Source organism: Balaenoptera physalus (genome assembly GCF_965194825.1).
Source record: "Balaenoptera physalus genome assembly, contig: HAP1_SCAFFOLD_1937, whole genome shotgun sequence".
In the NCBI taxonomy this organism is placed as follows: Eukaryota; Metazoa; Chordata; class Mammalia; order Artiodactyla; family Balaenopteridae; genus Balaenoptera; species Balaenoptera physalus.
Window position 1 is genome coordinate 32,113 of NW_028124867.1, and position 15,144 is coordinate 47,256.

Below are 15,144 nucleotides of genomic sequence, written 5' to 3' on the forward strand. Positions count from 1 at the left end.
CAGGTTTGTTTGCTTGATTAATCTGGTGAACTTAAAGACATTGCTTAGTCAAAATTCAAACAACACATGGATTCTAAATTGCTCCAAGGTCAATTCTCAATTCTATACAATTTGCTGATTTTTAAAGGGGGGAAAAAAAAGATTTTCTAACTTTTCTCCAATTGTTTCCAAGGACAACTGACAATTTAATGCTATCATTTACATGTAGGCCAAAACGTGATTTGTTCCTGTCTCCTTTTCATTTAATTCAACTTAAAAAAAAAAAATGTATTGATGGCCCACAATGAGCCAGGTTTTATTTCACTTTCCAAAGATACTTTAGTGAATCAAACAAAGATGCCTGCCTTTGTGGAGCTTATATTCTAGAAGCGACGGGGCAGCAGATAATGATAAACATGGACACATAAATGATATTTTACATTAAAAGGCAATGAGCCTTATGGAATGAAAGAACAAGGAAAGGGTTTTCAATTGTAGGCGGGGCCTGGGGGTGGATTATACTTTTACTTAGGCTGGTATGGGTAGACCTCCTTTTGGTGATAGTTGAGCCAAAAATTTGAAGAAGTGAGGGACTTCACCCATGAAGATATCTGGGGAAAATTGACCCATTCAGAGTCAGAGCAAAATCCTAAATGTGGAACTTGTCTGGTATGTTTGGAGAAAGCTATGAAGCTAGTGTCACCGGAGAAGCAGAAGGTGAACCGGAGCTCCCGCTGCATCTCAGTGATGTGAGATGTCTGAGAACTAAGGGAGGGGTAATCATGTGGGGCTTTTAAGTCACTTTGAAGAGTTTGGTTTATATTCAGAGTGAAATGGGAGCTAATTTAGAAAGACTGAACTTCTGTTTGTTAATGACAATTCTGGCTACCATATAGAGAAGTTGTGGGAGAGGAACTGGGGTCAAATCAGGTCACCTAACGATGAAGCGCTTCCTGTAATTCAGACAGGGAGTGACAGAAAATACAGCCAATCCAAATAAGTACATCTATTTCAGGAAACACCCTGAAGCATCTTTGAATAGGACACTATCTAGTTTACACACCAGTCACATCCGATATTCAAAGGATTTTATAAGGTTATCACTTTAAGTTAAGTTTGGGAACACACATTCACTCCTCTTCTGTGGAGAATGGCTTTTGGCAAGATATTTTTAGTGCCATAACTACATTTCAGTGTGAATTATTTGGTGTGCAGATTATATAAAACGCTTTGACGTATACTATATCAGTACACAGTAAAATCAAAGAGGAGAACTAAGCAGGGCTTAATTCATAGGCCTAGTGTTGCAAACTTCTTTCCCTTTGTCCCTCTGAAATCTGCTTCTCAGAGTTAGACACAATAGGTTGAGCAACAAGCAAGGATTAGGTATGGTTCACATATGATTCCAGAGTTGGTTTATAATCTTGAATGAGAACTGAAAAGTCAAAACCCCTTTACTACAATTCCTTTTCATGTGACTCTTGGGCATGCCATGTTTAAGAGGTACTGTGCCCCACATCCCTTTAGAAATACTAAGTATTTATCTAACTGCCATTCTCCTAGCTCTTTCTAGTCATGGTTCCAAACTGAGCCATGATTTTGAACCATCATTCAACATTTTAACGAGTATGTATTTATGTATCTAGTAAGTTTGGCCAGCCTGGCATTTTCATATGGATTCCCACATATACAGTTTAGGAAGATTACACACATTAAAATGGTTCTTTCTTCCAAAAGTCCCTGTTATATTTACTATAGAGAAAAAAAATTGGATGATCATTTTAACCCTTGCTAATGTTTTTTACAAGATTACAAAAAGTTTTATCTAATAAATAACATAAAATATGTTTTATAAAATATAGATAAATTTTACAAAATATATACAGAGGTTGTATTAATAATTAATAATTAGTAAATAATTAATAACCAATACAAAACCAATCAGGGGGTTGCTGCTCAGATACACAATTATGAGGATAAAAACAGAACAAAAACAAACATCACTGGAATACAGACCCCCCTCAGCTCCACCACTAACTAATAATAGGGATTGTCCTTAAGGACCTCCTGCCTCCCTCTTGCTGTCAGAATCCATTGTTAGCGACACCCTTTCTCTTTCATCCCTCCACATGTGTACAAAACTCCCAGTACAACTGTATTTAGCTGTGTTCTTTCTCATATCAGGTAAAAAGTAATACGCAAATAAATATGTAATCAACGAGGTGAGTTATTTGTCAAATCTTGTGAGTTGCAAGGCCTTCTTAGTATGACAGCTAAGGAGAAATTCAATGTTTATATTAGAAAAAAAATGAATTTAATTATGAAATGTAATCAGCACTCATATGCTGTGTGCCTGCTCCTTGAAAAAAGTTTTGCTAAGTCATGCCTTCAATTTCAAGACCTTACAGTTCATTGGAATGAGGAACTATGAATAGATATGTGCACATCACTACCTCCAGTATAAGACACTGGGAGAGAAGAGCTGGAAGGTAGCACTATAATGCCCTAGATTGCACTAGACATTAAATCTTTACCCATAGGATACCCATTTCATTTTACTAAATGGCTCTCTATAAACCTAGTGAAATGAATGATTTGCCAGATATTGTAAAGAGGGTAGAACTACAGGATTTTATAGTGTAGGTTCAAACTCTTTGCCTGACTCTCGTAGTTTATAAGCTAGTCTCTTGCAGCCTTCACACAATGATGTTAAAAGCAAAGCAGCTACAAATTCCCTACCGTCGTCCTGGGCCCCCGTATCTCCAACCAGGAGTCGCTGAGAGGACAGAGCAAAGCGTCACCCTGCTGAATAGCAATTACTGCTTCTGTAATACCTATAATAACTGGCCCTAGTTTATAAAATTGAAACAAATTGCTTACAAGTGATTATTTTCAAGCAACATAAATAGTTTAAAGCTACTGCATCTGAAAAGTTAATTACCCTGAGTGCAACTCAGCATAATTTGCCTTTATAAAATATTTTATATTAAAAACCAGGCTGTTCACTAATGTCAGACGAAGGATTGTTCCCTTTGTGACAAGTTCACTTTTAATTTGCTTTTATTAATTATTTACTGATCCTATTAATAAAGAAAAACTGGAAATATATTACATAGCCTTTTATTTTTGGAAATTGAGATATATTTAGAACTAAAGAGGAAATGAAGGAAGTAAATGTTCTCGTAATTCTTCACTCTCTGGCCGCTTCTATTCCAGAGACAGGAACAGCCCCCAAGACCACACTGTGAATTCGTCTGAGAATATCAACTGGGCTCAGAAACTTCCTCTCCCCCGCCCTCCAGCAAAACACATTTTATAACCAATCTTAACGAGCTGCAGTCTAGTGACTGTCAGTGGTCATACCAACAAAGCTGACAAATTAATGTACCTTAAAGCATAGTTAAGTGGTAATAGCAGTGCTGTTTTCTCAGAGAATGTTTGCATTTCAGTAGGGACTCCAGGTTACCCCAAAGGAATTGACAATTAATAGTGAAGCTATACAAATGGCACTGATCAGAAATACCTATACAAATGGGACAGGATTAAGGTATATATATTTTTTCTACATATATTTGCTCCTACAATTTCAATTAGGTAATGATTTTCTGTTTTCTTTCTCAATGGACATTTGTTGTAGGAAAGCAGAAAAAAGCAGCTTAAAGCCAAAGACTTTTCCAGTATTTTATAAAATCTGAAATTGAATAAAGAGGTAGGTGTTCCACGTTAGAAATAAAGAGGATGATAACTTTGGGAAAGACAAGCCAACGACGGGCTGGTTTTCCCCAAGGATGAAAGCAGGTTGGAAGAACCTGAGGATTGTGAGAGTCGTGAGCCGACCTCCACCTGTTTGTGGGGAGGAGGCTGGGGGTGAGCTCGGGCTTATGGAAAAGGATGGAACTGAGCAACGTGGACGCTGGATCCCCACCCAGGAGCATCTGTATTGACCTAGTTCCTGAGCACGGCCCAGAAGCAACAGAGCTAATGGGAATGTGTCCTATAATACCTTGGGGCCATGTAAACATGTAAAGCACTGCGTTGTGCTGGAGTGGAAGTGTGCGCCCCACTAATTGCGTTTAAATTGTACTTCTCCCATTCCTAGTAACTCTATTTTTGCATCCACACCCCAATCTCTCAGCTTCTGTCTTTCTAGGTGTCTCCTTGAGCGCTATACATCACAGCAGATGCAAAGCAGGGTGTGATACATCTTTCTGGAGCATCAAGTTTTTTTTGTTTTAAAGTATTTATTTATTTATTTATGGCTGTGTTGGGTCTTAGTTTCTGTGCTAGGGCTTTCTCTAGTTGTGGCAAGCGGGGGCCACTCTTCATCGCGGTGCGCGGGCCTCTCACTGTCGCGGCCTCTCTTGTTGCGGAGCACAGGCTCCAGATGCACAGGCTCAGTAACTGTGGCTCACGGGCCCAGCTGCTCCGCGGCACATGGGATCTTCCCAGACCAGGGCTCGAACCCGTGTCCCCTGCATTGGCGGGCAGATTCTCAACCACTGCGCCACCAGGGAAGCCCGAGCATCAAGTTTATTAACTAGAATTGGAAGAACCAAGGAGTCCTTGGAACAAGAACTATCCCCCTCCCCCACCAACACGGAAGACAGAAGAGTGGGGGAGGGGAGACGTGACCCAGGAATGACAGTCCAGTCTCTGAAGTTTCACCCAGGTGGGGGTTGAGGGGCAGACCTGCAGCCACGGTGGCCTCGCCTTCGGTCGCCCGGGCTGCTCCGGACCATCCTCTGAGCTGGCCAGGGTCTTGGATACGATGCTTCTGAAGGCCGCGCAGAGAACACCCTCATCTTCCCCTGCACCGGGCCCCAGGGAGCGCGGCGGCCTGACCTTCCTGCCTCGGTCATGCATGGGGTTCACATGGGCTCACTTTATTATGACGCCGCATGCTGGGCAGCTTGCAACAAAGATGTTTCAAAACAAAGTTCCAGATTCTCCTAGCCACCCCTTGCTTTTTCTGGCTGTGGCCAGAGGGAGTGGATGAGGACACACTCTCAGGCTGCCCAGTGTGGGAGGACCCTCCAGTGTTGGACACACCCGGGGGGCAGCTGGTTCCCTCTGGGGCTCCAATCCTGCTGCTGGTGGAGGGGGATGTCCCAGTGCCACACTGGGGGGCTGGGCTGGGGGTGGCAGTCCTCGACTGCAGGCTGGGTGGGGGACAGGCAGACTCACCGGTCTTCTGCCCCGCCTGCTGGTCTTCCTGCAGCTGCACGTTTTCTCCCTGGTAGAGCCACCTGCTTTTCAGGGGGGACACCACAGGGCTTGGAGAAGGCTCGAGTTCACTGCCGCTGAGGTCCCCGCGACAGAAGGGCCTCACAGTTACGATGGAGGCCCCTACCTGGGGTTTCTTGGCGCTCACACTGCCTGTTCCAGCATCCTGGATCTGGTCGCAAGTCAAGCCCGGAGTCGTCACCGTTGTCACCTTCAGGTCCTCTTCACAGGGTGGCTGCAGTGGCTCCTTCTGGCCCATGTTTAACCAAGCATGCCTCATGAGGTCAGGTAAGGTGCCTCTGTCACTGGGGTTGAGGGCAATCATTTTTTGTAATAGATCCCTTATCTCCAAAGACAGATAAGGTGGGATGTGGTATTTCCCTTGTAGGACTTGCTTCCGCAGCTCCTGGTAGTCTTTTCCCCAAAAGGGCTGGCACCCAGTTACCATGGCGTAGAGCACTACTCCCAGGCTCCACACGTCCACCGCAGGGCCGCTGTAGCTCTGCCCCAGGAAGATTTCCGGGGCAGAGAAAGGGGGTGTGCCGCAGATTGTGTCCATTTGTCCAGAGTCATCACACTTGTTGCTGAAGCCAAAGTCTGTAAGTTTGATATTCATGTTGGAATCAAAGACGAGGTTCTCTGGCTTCAGGTCCCGATGCACGATGCCCCTCTGGTGGCAGTGCTGCAGGGCGGAGAGCAGCTGCTGGAACGGGCCTCGGGCCTCCGCCTCTGTCATACGGTCATGGATCTTCAAATACTGGCACATGTCCCCCCCACTGAGGTACTCCATCACCAGAATAAATGCCTCCTCTGTGTTAATCGCCCCCAGCAGTTTTACAATATTGGGGTGATTCAGGAGCTTCATACTGCACACTTCCCGGAAAAGTGCCTGGGCACTTGCGACGCTCTGACGCCTTTTCTTAACCACCTTGAGAGCCACCTGTGTCCCGGTCAGAATGTGCCGCGCCAACTTCACTTTACCGAAGGTGCCTTCACCAATTGTGCAGAGGATCTCAAAGCCATCAATATGAGCCTCCTTGTCAGCAGAGTTGGCTGTAAGGCCCTGCATCATGGTGACCTGCTAACTACACTGACTGACAGCACTACCTAGCAACGCTAAGTACGCTAACTAACAATGCTAACTGTACTAACAGTGCTAAGTGTGCTGTCTCTACTAACAACGCTAACTACGCTAACTGTACCAACGGCGCTAACTAGCACTAACTACACTAACTATGCTAATCAAGTATTAACTACACCAGCTATGCTAACTATACCAACAGTACTGACTATGCTAACTGTACTAATCTAGCAATACTAACTAAAATTAAGATACAAATGAGAAAAAGAACAAAGGAAGAAAAGAAAGCAGAAGAAATGGAAAAGAAACACCATAAAATTGAGAAGAAGAAATTTAAAACTAAAAGAAATGATAAAGAGAGAAAAGTGAGAAGAAGGCAAAGAAGAAAGAAAAATGAGAAAAATAAAAAAGAGTAGAGAAAAGAGAAAAACAAATCAACAAAATGGCAGAAACAAGGAAAAAACAAGCTAACTGTAGGTCCAAGGCCGTCAGGTCACCAAAAGCAGCTTCCTGGGCTCTAAGGACCAAAAACCTGGGCCCAGCTGCCCCTTTTACAGGGCTCTGTGAAGTACATCACAGTGGTGCACTCTGAGGTCAGAGCAAGAAATGGACGCATCACAGCTGGGGGTAAACCACAGGGGTTTTCTCACTTCTTGAGTTCAAGGCCCCTTTACACTTAGGAAAAAGGATCCCAAAGAAATTTTTCTTTACGTGTGTTATTAGACATTGGTATTCACTTTGTTATAAATTAAAATCTGTAGAATACTTCAGTGGCCTTTTTATTTCTCGTTTGAAAATCTGTAATAATTTTAAAGACCTCATAATGTCTACACTTGAAATATTCAATTCCTTTTCCTTAAATTCTGGTCTCAAAATAATGTTACAACTTAACTGACTTCACGATACTATACAAAATGTTCTGCCGCATAAGACACGATAAGGTACATTATGAAAGTTCTATGAAGCTGAGAGAAGATTTGCCAGGAAGGTCATGAGCAGATTTCTCATCAGGAGACTCGGAGGCCAGATGGCATGGCTCAATGTACTTCAAGTGTTGAAGGAAAGAAACCGTCAACCAAGAATCCTATATCTAGCAAAACTTTCCTTCGAAAATGAGGGAGAAATCAAGACATTCCCAGTTAATCAAGAGTTGAGAGAGTTCTTAACCACCAGACCCGCCTGCCACAGGGAGTTCTTCAGGTTGGAGTCAAGGACCCTGCACAGTAGCTCAAAGCCTTATGAAGAAATAAAGACCTCTGGCAAAAGTAGATAGACGGGCGATGAGAAAAGCTAATACTGTTGTAACTTTGGTTTGTAGCTCCACTTTTTGTTTTCTATTTGATTTAAGAGACTAATATATAATAAAGCACACCACACACATAGAAATCAAAAAAAAAATCTATACCTAAAGCTATTACTAGAATTAAAAAATTTCACACATCTTATTAATATATACACTTGATGAAAAAAGCATTGAAACTTAGCATCAATATTGATATAACTATTTAGGAATTTAGATGACATGTTCCCCTATGTAATTAAATTAATATTTGGGAGAAAATTAGGAGATAAAAATTCTTTGAAATCTTAACATTTCATTATAAAAATAACCTTAATAATTACATAAATGAAGTAGAACTTTGGTGTGTAGATTTCTATCTACATATACATGGAAAATTATGAAATATATACAAACATGTACACACAGAATGGCCTTTACATATTCTATGAAAAATTCGTTCCCACCAACTAATGTATCACGGAAAAAAATTTCCAGAGGAGATATAGATAGATAGATAGATAGATAGATAGACAGACAGACAGACAGATATGGATATATGTATCTATGTTTGCCTCTACAGACCCTTACTAGTAGTTGACATTATGGATGGTTCTACTAATTGACTCTTCTCAAATTTCTCCATGTAAGTTTGAGATAAACATGTAGGACAGCTTTCTTACCATGTGGGTAGTAAATGGGAGCAACAAGGACTATTGAAGGAGAACACAGCACATTGCTGCGTTAGTCTACTGAATATACTAAAAGGAGAAATTGAACCATCCCCATGTCAATCCTTGGGGATTAAGCAGAAGAACAAGGTGTTTACGTTACTCAAGTTTCAAACAAGCGAACAGACACCTCAGCACTTCCAGGTAATTACATTTCCACAAAAACTCCTATGAACATGCCAATAAGTCCAGAGCATCAAGAACTATGGCTAAAGAGGCCTTATGAGGCACTCAAAGACCTCACTTAGCCTAGAGTAAGTGGTTATACAGACTAATCCTTCTGTAACCCAAGTGAGGGGTGGAGAAGAAGCACTTCCTCATAGCATAGGGCAGTGGTGATGGACAGAGAATATGCAAGGAATGAACTCTTAATACTGGCATCTTGTAGGCACACAGAGTATATAGATCATAGGAACAATGAGAAAAGAAACCTTTAGTTCCTTTAATTGGCTGAATTCATTAGAGGCTAGTATGGTTTAGACAAAAAAAAAAAAAAAGAGGCTCTTTCTAGCACAAGAGTTGGAAGATTGGTGGCCTATTTCAGTAGTTCTTATATAATCCAAACTCAGGTGAACAAGTGTTAGAGACAATATACTTTATTATGATCAATCTTTGTAGGAGAGGCATAAACCCAGTCTGATTATATTTGAAAAAAAACTACTGTGATAATACTTCCCTTCCATGTGTTGGAGTATAATCTGCCATAATATATTTGGAGAAAATCTGGAATTTATCACATTCACAGTGAAAAAAAGAACAATCTGCCAGGGATTGGGGAGGGGAGGAGGGAAGGATGAACAGCTAGAGCAGACAGGATTTTTAGGGCAGTAAAACTATTCCACATGATGTGGTGGTAATGGTGGGTACATAACATCATGCCTTTGACAAAACCCACAGAACTGTAGATCACAAAGAATGTGAGCCCTTAAAATAACTGACTTTATTTTATAACAATGTATCAATGTAGGTTCAATTTTAACATGCTTACCACACCAAGGCAAGATGTTAATAATGAGGGCAAGGGAAGGAGTGGGAGGGGGAGTATATGGGAGCTCTGAACATTCTGCTCAATTTTTCTGCAAGCTCAAAACTATGCTAAAAATAAATTCCAATAATTCAAACAATGGAAAGGGAATAAGAAAGGCATATGAAGTTAATACTAAACTAAAAACTTTGGAGTAGGCATATTAATTTCAACAAAGCTGATTTAAGAATCAGCTTGGGACACCTGGAAACAAAGGGCAGGGTTAGCCCCTACAGCCAGTGCTGCTTTACAAGATTTGGAATAAACACATAACTGAGTCTTTTGCTCCATGTGGGAGTGAAGAAAAGTGTAGGAGGGGCCTTGCCTCCAGCCTTACAGTCAGCTCCCTGAGGGGTTGTTCTCTATCTTGTTTCATACTGAGACTGTTTATTGGTGACATTCTTTCTGGGTCAAAACCATTCCAGTGGGGGTAAGCTGAGACGAAGTGAGAGAGTGTCATGGACATACATACACTACCAAATGTAAAATAGATAGCTGGTGGGAAGCAGCCGCATAGCACAGGGAGATCAGCTCAGTGCTTTGTGACCACCTAGAGGGGTGGGATAGGGAGGGTGGGAGGGAGATGCAAGAGGGAGGAGATATGGGGATATATGTATACATATAGCTGATTCACTTTGTTATACAGCAGAAACTAACACAACATTGTAGAGCAATTATACTCCAATAAAGATGTTAAAAAAAATTTTTTTTTTAATTAAAAATACCAAGGAAAAGGTGGGACATTACATATTAATAAAAGTATCAATTCTCCAAAAGGACATAAAACTCCTAAAGTTGTGGAATCTGACATCAAGCTTTCAATATATGTGAAGCAAAAACTGATAGATCAAGTAGGTACAGAATCAGTAAGGATAGACTTGACCTGGACAGTAATAGCAATCAAACTAATATAATTGGCATTTATAGACTACTCCACTCAACAACAATAAAAGATACATTTTTCTCAAGCTCATGCGGATCACAGAGAAAAGTCTCAAGAGGAATTTTAAAAAGCAATTATATAGAATTAAAAATTAAAAAAAAATTGTAGATACAGAGAAAGCAGTGCTGAGAGGAAAATTAAGTGCATATATTCAGAAAGAAGAAAGATCTATAATCAGTAATCTGAGCTCCACCTCAGGAAACTAGAGAATGAAGAACAATTTAATATTAGTGTAAGCAGAAAGTAAAAAGAAATAATACATATGTGAGCATAAGTTATTGAAACTGAAAACTTTAGTAGAGAAAATCAATGAAACCAAAAACTTCTTTGAAAAGACCAGCAAAACTGATAAACCTCTAGCCAGGTTAACAGAAAAAGAAAAGAAAAGAAAAAATAATTACCAGTATCAGAAATTAAAGAGACGTCATCCTGACCTGTTTCATGAATGTTAAAAAGGCAGTAAAGAACAACAAGCAGAACTCTATAATTTAGATGAAACAGAATGATTTCTTCACAGACACAAATGCTTAAAACTTACACAAGGAGAGACAGGTAATCTGATCAGGCCCATATCTATTAAAAAAAAAATTGTATCAATAATCAAAAACCTTCCAAAAAAGACACCTTCAGTTCAGATAGTCACCGGTGAATTTTACCAAATCAAAAGAAAGGGTGCCAATTACCACAATCTCTTCCAGAAAACAGAAGCTGAGGAAACTCATTCTATGAGGTCAGCATTACCATAATACCAAAACCAGACACAAGCATTACGTGAAATAAAAATATTTATATATCATGTTAAGAAGTTGAAAACTTTCTCACTAAAATCCAGAAAAAAGGAAAGATATTCTCTTTTACTCTTCCTACTCTCCGTTTTACTGAGATTGTTAGCTAGTACATTAAAACAAGTAAAAAAAAAAGAGAAAGTATTTGGCTTGGAAAGGATTAAATAAAGCTGTCTATACTTGCAGATGACATGATTGTCTCTGCAGAAAAATATAATTTTGGAAAATTATGGAAATAATAAAGGACCATAACAAGGTCACAGGATTCATGGTTTAGTATATATTTTTGTGTATATGCTATACATACATATATGTGTATTTTGTATATATACCGTACATATAAATATAAACACACATACATTTAATACGTCAATGAAATTTGAAATTAAAACATACCATGTTGGGCTTCCCTGGTGGTGCAGTGGTTGAGAATCTGCCTGCCAATGCAGGGGACACGGGTTCGAGCCCTGGTCTGGGAAGATCCCACGTGCCGCGGAGCAACTGGGCCCGTGAGCCACAACTACTGAGCCTGCGCGTCTGGAGCCTGTGCCCTGCAACAAGAGAGGCCGCGACAGTGAGAGGCCCGCGCACCGCGATGAAGAGTGGCCCCCGCTTGCCGCAGCTAGAGAAAGCCCTCGCACAGAAACAAAAACCCACCACAGCCAAAAATAAATAAAATAAATAAATAAAATAAATTGCTAGTTAATATTAAAAACAAAAAAAAACATACCATGTATATTGTACCATAAAAATGAAGTACTTAAATATAAATCTAACAAAATATGTATAGGAACTATATGTGCAAAACTATAAAATGCTGATAAAAGAAACCAAAGATTAAATAAATCAAGAGTTATTCTGTGTATACTGACTGGAAAAATCAATATTATTAAGATGTTTATTCTTCTTAACGGTATCTATATATTCCATGCAATCCCAATCAAAATTCCAGTGAGCTATTTTCTTGATATTGACACACTAATATCAAGTTAATGTGGAAAGGAGAAAGACCTAAAGTAGCCAAAACAATAATAGAAGATTAACAGCATAGCTGTAGTGCTAACAATTCCTGATTTCAAGAATTACTATAAAGCTACAGTAATCAAGAGAGCATGATATTGGCTCAAGAATAGACACATAGATCAATTAAACCATAGAAACAGCCCAGAAGGAGAGGCACAGAAATGCAGTCAACTGGTATTTCACAAGGGACAAAGACAATCAAGAGAGAAATAGATGAATGGATAAACAAAGTGTGGTACATTCAAACAGTGCAATATTCTTCAATGAAGAAAAATAAATGAACTAAAATGCCATGAAAGGATATGGATGAATATTAAACGTATAGGGTAAAATGAAAGAAGCCAGTAGCAAAAGTCTACATACTGAATTATTCCACTTATATGACATCTGGAAATGACAGAACCTATAGGCATGGTAAATCAGTAATGGCCAGTAGATTAAAGAAGGGCTAGAAATGATGATGAAACACAGGGAATATGTTCAGAGTTTCAAAACAATGCTGTATACTTTCATTGCAGATACATGACACTAAGCATTTGTAAAATTCCATAGAGCTTTACAGCTCAAATAGTAAATATTAATATAAACAAATTTTAAAAAATCATTTAAGAGGTCAGGGGAATCCAGGATGGGTGCAGAATGTAACTCGGGGCTGGGTATATGGGAACTGTCTGTATTACCCTTTCAATTTTTCTATAAATCTAAAATGTTTTCTAAAAACAAAAACTTATTTTTAAAAAATTCTGCAAGACACAAATAGAATACATTCAAAGAAAGTCACATCATAGTCAAACATCATAAATGAAAATAATATTTAACCAGAAAATAAAAAGATACATTATATTCTGGCACAACAATAAGAAGAATGAGAGCTAACATCATCAGAAACAAGTGAAGCCAGAGATAATAAAATCATATATTTAATGAAATTATAGGAAAAATGTGTAACCCCCAAATTTTATCTCTACTAATAATTTTGTCCCAAAATTAAGGTTAAATAATGAAATTTTCAAATAAACAAGAACAGGCAGAATTTGTTGCTAGCTGAACCAGACTGCAAGGAATACTGTTGATAGCTCTTCAGATAAGACAAAGAAAACCAAACCAAACCAAAACAAACAAACAAAAATCAGCACAAATTTACTGATGTACGTATCTGCAGGAAGAAACGAAGAGCACCGGAAAGGGAAATTGTGAATTTAACTATAAAATAATATTTATAAAATATATTAAATAGTTACTAACTCTTTAAAGAAAAAACTACACTGTGGATACATAACACATAATAGAAGGAGAATGAGTGACAACTAAAGTACAAAGGACAAAACAACAATACATGGTATTTTACTTACAATAATGGCTAATTGGCATAATTTAAGTCACTTTGAAAAGTTAAAGATTAAAAAGCTGAATTTAGAAAATAACCAGTAATAACACAAAGCAACATACAGTTAAAACACTGACAGAATTAACAGGAGTTACAGAAAAATATACAATGAACCACAGCTATTTCAAATAGGATTTTCTCATAATTAAAAACAAAAAAATCAGTAATGCTATAAAAGCTTTATTTTTTATTGAAGTAAAATTGATGTATACCATTATAAAAGTTTCCGGTGTGCAACACTGTAATTCAATACACAACGGGATCATCATCAAAAGTGTAGTTATCATCCATCACCACAGAGTCGATCCCTTTTACCCATTTTGCCCACCTCTCAACCCCTTCTCCTCTGCTGTATCTCTTCTAGATATAAAAGTTTTAAACTATATTATTATCTAACTTACCTAACAGAAATTTATAGAATACTACATCTGGCAGCTAAAATACATAGTCTTTGGGGCTATAAAACAAGTCTCAATAAGTCACAAAGGATCATATGTTCTGTGAACATACATAAATGAATAAATGCTTTCGCGAAGAATAATGAGATAATCTTATGTGTTTGAGAATTAGCAGTACGTGTCTAAATGAACACTTGTTTAAAAAAATGCAATGGGAATTTAAAATATATTATTGACAGTATGGAAATAGAAATGTACCTTATCAAAACTTATATGATGGAGGCAAAACAGTCTTTGGATATACTTTATCATTTAAATATGAAAGTTTAAAAAATCAATCAGCTAAGCCTCCATCTCAAGATTCTAAAAAGGAAAAGGGAAAATTTAAAACCCAGAGGAAGAAGAAGGACAAAAAGTAGAATGATGAGAACAAAGATCAAAGATATAAAATAGAGAAAAATAACAAAGCCATAAGCGTTAATCTTTGAAAGTTTAATAAAATTGATAAACTCTGTAGTAGTAGAATAATACCCCCTCCCAAGTTGTATAAGTGTTATTTCCCAGAACCTGGGAATATGTTCCCTTACATGGCAAAGAGACATTGCAGATGCAGTTAAGTCAGGATCTCCATAGCGTTTCCTGAATTACCCTGGTGAGCCAGTGTAATCACAAAGGTCCTTATTTTGAAAAAGAGTAGACGAGGGAAGCAGAAGTGTCGGAGTCAGAAAAGGAGATGTGACAGTGGAAGCAAAGTGAGAATGATTTCATTTCAGGCTGTAAGTATGGAAGGGGGCCAGTAGCTGAGGATTGGGGAGAGCCTCTAGAAGCTGAGAAAGGCAAGAAACTGGATTCCCAGAATGTGCAGAAGGCATGGGGTCCTGTAAACATTTTAACTGTAGCTTAGTTAGACCTATTTTGAACTGTGATCTCCAGAACTGTAAAATAATAAATTTGTGGTGTTTTAAGTCACTAAGATTGTGTTAATTTGTTACAGCAGCAACAGGAAACTAAGAGAAACCCTTAGCAAGACTGATAAAAAAATGTAAAGTGCACACAAATTAACGTTAACTGAAAGCAGTATAGTGGTGCCAATACACATATTTTCAAATTAAAGGAGAATAAGAGAATAGTGTATTTCCTTCTTGATTTTCAATACTGTATTTAGCAGAAACCAACTTTATTTATTAGCATAAGGACATAGGGGCGACAATGAAAAACAACAATCATAAGGAGAAAAAAGAAAAGAAAACAAAATGTACTATTTAATTGTAAATGGATTAAAAAAATCATC

General features: G+C 38.7%; 1 long non-coding RNA gene across 3 annotated transcripts in view; it reads right to left on the reverse strand.

Annotated features, from left to right (window-relative positions):
- The window catches only part of LOC309654095, a 92,574-nt gene that overhangs the window by 22,822 nt on the left and 54,608 nt on the right, over positions 1-15,144 (reverse strand). For 2 of the 3 annotated variants that reach the window (XR_014259832.1, XR_014259833.1), the window contains exon 3: positions 11,442-11,596. This is a non-coding gene — a long non-coding RNA (uncharacterized lncRNA). Of the gene's footprint in view, positions 1-10,336; positions 10,834-11,441; positions 11,597-15,144 lie in introns of those variants that run through there. The other variant, XR_014259834.1, reaches the window with a different exon arrangement.